This window comes from Vanacampus margaritifer, chromosome 1 (assembly GCF_051991255.1).
Source record: "Vanacampus margaritifer isolate UIUO_Vmar chromosome 1, RoL_Vmar_1.0, whole genome shotgun sequence".
Classification (NCBI taxonomy): Eukaryota; Metazoa; Chordata; class Actinopteri; order Syngnathiformes; family Syngnathidae; genus Vanacampus; species Vanacampus margaritifer.
The window spans coordinates 35,594,740-35,599,739 of NC_135432.1; the positions used below are offsets into that span (position 1 = coordinate 35,594,740).

At 49.4% G+C, this 5,000-nt stretch overlaps 1 non-coding gene and 1 pseudogene across 1 annotated transcript; both read right to left on the minus strand.

Moving 5' to 3' along the window:
- Positions 1 to 3,794: 3,794 nt before the first annotated feature.
- Positions 3,795 to 3,913, minus strand: LOC144041581 (5S ribosomal RNA). Its single transcript, XR_013290372.1, has one exon. It is a non-coding gene; the product is annotated as a 5S ribosomal RNA (ribosomal RNA).
- A 186-nt stretch (positions 3,914 to 4,099) lies between these two features.
- On the minus strand, positions 4,100 to 4,208 carry LOC144041973 (5S ribosomal RNA; annotated as a pseudogene).
- Positions 4,209 to 5,000: the final 792 nt, after the last annotated feature.

A 5,000-nucleotide genomic window follows, 5' to 3' on the forward strand; every position in this document is an offset into this window, starting at 1 on the left:
GACAGGAGTCCATTGCATTTTACACGGCTGACCGCACTGGAATACAAAAGTTTAATCCAGTTCACGAAGCCATTTTTAAAACCAAATTTCTCCAAAACACGGTAAAGAAAACAATGCTCAACCCTATCAAATGCTTTACTGAAATCAACTGAAACATGAATCCCCCCAGAGACATGCATCTCCTTCAACAAAAACTTTAGGGAGAGTATCGTGTCAGAAATGTCCCGTCCCGGGACACAATACGCCTGTGTACTGGCAACCACTTTACCAATCACACCTTTCAACCTATGTGCTAATACTTTTGCCAGTATTTTATAATCGGTGTTAAGGAGACTTATTGGTCTGTAATTGGCCAGGCACCGCTTATCACCCTTCTTAAAGATCAAAGTCACAATACTAAGAGAAAAGGAGTCCGAAACCCGACCCTCTCTCTCAATATCGCCATACAGAGTATGGAGAATCGGGGCTAACCTGTGAGCGAAAGCACTATAAAACTCTGCGCTCAAACCATCCTCTCCTGGACTCCTACAGGCATTGAGACCCCTAATTGCTGCAGAAACCTCTGCCAAAGAAATAGGCGCGTCGCAGCTGTCAGCGTCACTAGGGCTCAGAGACCCATCAAGCGCACCTAAAGCCTGACTACAGCTTACCTCGTTGATCCCTTCCCCATCAAACAAATCTGCATAAAACCTACCTACAATATCCAAAATCTCATCCAAATCACTATGACACCTGCCTGACTCATCCAACAGGCCATCCAAGTATAGCTTGCTCTGCCTGGACTTCTCTAAACCAAAAAAGAAAGCTGTGGAGCGCTCGCCCTCTACCGCATACTGGGCCCTGGATCTAAGTGCCGCCCCTCTAGCACGACTAACCTGTATAGTCCTGAGCTCTTCCTGCAGCACCAGATACTCAGGATCTACCGGGCCTAAACCAGAGGTGGCGGCAAGTCCCTGGAGGTGGCTCCGGACCGTGTGCTCCCTGATGGACTCCTCCCACCTCCTCTGCTTACTATAACGTAGGCACAGCTTTTTAATTTTAGCCTTTGCCTGCTCCCACCAATCAACCAAAGAGTCACAAATTCCCATTTCATCATCAAAACAATCAAAAAGGTGCTCCATCTTATTTACAAAAGTGGGGTCGGCAAGCAGCATATTATTAAAAACCCAGACCCCCCCATTCCTCTTACCACCCAGGAAGTCAAGTTTGACGGAAAAAAGGGAGTGATCGCTCCAGCCCACACATGCATAGGAGCTGCCACCGATGTACTTCCATAAAGCACTCGAAACAAAACACAGATCTATCCGAGACTGGAGGAGGACCCCCTGCACCACCTGACGCCGGGAATAGTCCCTTTTCAGGGGGTTGAGACCTCTCCAGACCTCGGACAAATCAGCAGCCACTGCAGCATCAATCAAAAAACTTCGACTAACGTCATTCCTGAATGTGTTGTTCGGACCGAGATCGATTTTTGACAACGCTATATTAAAGTCGCCAATCAAAAACGAGGAATCAGTAACATAAGGAAAAACAGAAACGAAGAAGGTTTTCCTCTCCATCTCCTCACTAGGCGCATAAACATTTATAAGGCGAAATTTAGTGGAGCCACGCAGAAAATCAATCACTATAAAGCGGCCATGTGGGTCCGCACGCACTAAAGAAGACCCGCCGAAAACACCCGGCTTAACTAGGACAGCCACACCACGGGAGTGTGCAGAGCCCAAAGCACAGTACAAAACACCAATGTCCATATCCTCTACCTTGCGAAGATGCTCCGCCTCCCACCACGTCTCCTGGATGCACAGCACGTCCCAGGTGGTGTCGTGAAACACACTGTGCATCTTTTCCCTATTCCTCAAGCTCCGGGCATTAATGGAGACTAGGGAGAGCGTCATTAGGAAGAAAAAAAGGAGTTGAACCATCATCCTGATCTAGACTACCGTTTAGACTTCCTGTTCGTCTTTGTCGGGGCGACCTCATTCCCTTGGGGATCGACGCCCGTAGGAACAGTTGTGGCATCTACAGTGGCAGACTCAGAACGGGCAGTGCCGCATGAGACGGGGCCCTCACCCCGCAGCCCTGACCGCCGATCACTACCAGGCTGGGTCTCACAAAACCCATCGGCATGTTTCGACCCAACCCTCCCGGTCGGTGATCTGGACCTGTCACTACTCTTAGACAGTGGCCGCCTATGCGGCACCTGACTCCTGCTGCCCGCTCTCGAGCGCTGAGACTTGGGAGTCTGGCCTGACTTCAGTGCCTGCTCCCCCGCTTCAGGGGTAAGGTGTGGAGCCAGATCCTCACCCATCCCCCTCCCCGGTCCAGCCCCTGCCACCACGATATTAGAGGTAGGGCAGGACACTGCCCCCCCCTCCTGCTCGGGGGCAGGACTGTGAGACATTTCACCAGCCCCCCCCACCACAGGCACCAATGCCACCTGGTCAGGTATATCCGGTTCCACATCCCGATCTAACAGGGCCTCTCCCGATCCAGGGCCGTGCTCTACTTCAACCGTAGGTGGGGGACCCCCACCTCCTTCCTCTGGGTCAGAGGCGAGGTGGCCGGAGCATCCACACACAGAGGGATACTGATGACAGTCCTTACATTTAGCGGCCCTGGGCTCTGTACACTCCCGCGCATAATGGCCTTGGGCCCCACACCGTCTGCAACAAAAATCAGGGCATTCACGCAACACATGGTCAGGCTGGAGACACCCCCTGCACACCTTCACTTGCCTGTCATGAATGACCCTAAAATATTCAGGCCCCCCCGCCGTGTTAAACCTGACGGAATATGGTAGAGAACGCACTTGGTTTGTAAAGCGGACCTTTACAAACCTCGTCCCATCGGCTATGTTTGTCCCCGGCCACATACGTCTCCTCACCTCGGACACGGCCGAAACACCCCAAGCGAGTAGCTTCTGCAGGATTTCCTCATCCTCAATGTAAGCTGGCAGGCCCAGGAAAGACACAACAAGTTCATCCACACAGATATCCCTCCCGTGAACCCTAATTTCCCCGATCTTAAACCCATCTAACAATTTATCCTTGGCCACCTGGGATGCCACAGTCATTTCGAACCTGTCTTTGGTAATCATTCGACAGGCCAGAATTGTACCACAGACTTCCTTGGTAGCCCTCAGCAGAGCCAACGGAGACAGACCAGCACCACCTTCGAGCTCCAAAAACACCGTCAGCTCTTTATCGAAACACACTTTACGCTTGTGCACCACACTCATACCACTTCGAACATCATTCGCACCCACATCACTGCCAACCATCCTGCCAGAAAACTCACCATTCACCATTCCAGACATCCTGGGCCCAGCAAAGGCCACATCCATTCCAACAGTCGAAACAGAGCAAAAAGCTCTGGGGGGGGGAATAAACCCTCCTCCACAGCCAAGGAAGCTGGGAGGAGAAAGAAACTGAAAACTAACACAAAAATAAAGAAAAAATAACCAAAATGAATTCAAAAACAGACAAAGAAAGAACACAAAACCACATAATGGGGAGCACACAGCCCAACTGACACACACAGGCACAATCAGCTCAGCTGCAACCAATCAACCACACCTGGGCGTTCTCAGGGTAGTATGGCCGTAAGCCGAGAAAAAGAAAACAGTTGACTCTTTTAAAGGTTACACTCGTCTAAACTTGGGACAGAAAAACATTTTGACTGCATGTTCAGCTCTCATCCTGTCAGTTTAGCGTGCGGCTGTCTGTTAGCAAGTAGCTAGTGTACTTGAGGTCTTTTGTGAAAGTTGACTCTTGCCATGGAGGTGCAAAAAAAAAAGCTTACAGCACCTGGTATTCCCAGGCAGTCTCCCATCCAAGTACTAACTAGGCCCGACCGTGCTTAGCTTCCGAGATCGGACGAGATCGGGCGTTCTCGGGGTAGTATGGCCGTAAGCCGAGAAAAGGAAAACAGTTGACTCTTTTAAAGGTTGCACTCGTCTAAACTTGGGACAGAAAAACATTTTGACTGCATGTTCAGCTCTCATCCTGTCAGTTTAGCGTGCGGCTGTCTGTTAGCAAGTAGCTAGTGTACTTGAGGTCTTTTAAGAAAGTTGACAGTTATCATGGAGGTGCAAAAAAAAAGCTTACAGAAACTGGTATTCCCAGGCGGTCTCCCATCCAAGTACTAACCAGGCCCGACCCTGCTTAGCTTCCGAGATCTGACGTTCTCAGGGTAGTATGGCCGTAAGCAGAGAAAAAGAAAACAGTTGACTCTTTTAAAAGTTACACTCGTCTAAACTTGGGACAGAAAAACATTTTGACTGCATGTTCAGCTCTCATCCTCTCAGTTTAGCGTGCGGCTGTCTGTTAGCAAGTAGCTAGTATACTTGAGGTCTTTTGTGAAAGTTTACTTTTGCCATGGAGGTTAAAGGAACATAATAGTTTGAGCTTAAAGTAGTTCATTTCATCCTGTGTATGAGAATGTGATACTGTGGAGTGCTGAGCGGGTAAATGGTGGAACAAAACAGGATGTGGGAGGCAAGGGAGTGCAAGAATGGAATGTTTCAGAACAAACGGTGCCAGTCGCGGAGAGGATCCAGAGGAGATAACACGGAGGCAGCTGGTGGAAAAATACTGTGAGGAAACTACAACCAGGAGGAGCAAGCAAACGATTCTGCAGGGGAAGAAAGACCAATGAGAGCAAGCTAAAGTTAACTGCAGTATACACATAGCCAATAGAATAATGCCAGGATGCCTTTGTTGCTGTGCCATTTGCATATTGTGTAGTATAACTCATTGCTGGGCAACTCGGGTGTGGAGAACGTCGGCTGGTGGCAACAGAGGCGTACAGAGCTGTATTGAGAGGGACCCGAGACCCAGGTGATTGTATTAGATCTGTGTGTTAGGAATAAATCCACTCGTGTGTGAAAATGCCGGCTTCCTGATACCTTTCTATTGCAGAACGAGCGCGCATATTGTTGGATGAGTGGCAGTTGGGTAAGGTCACAAATTGGAGTCAGATTACTAACTTGAGTTTATGTT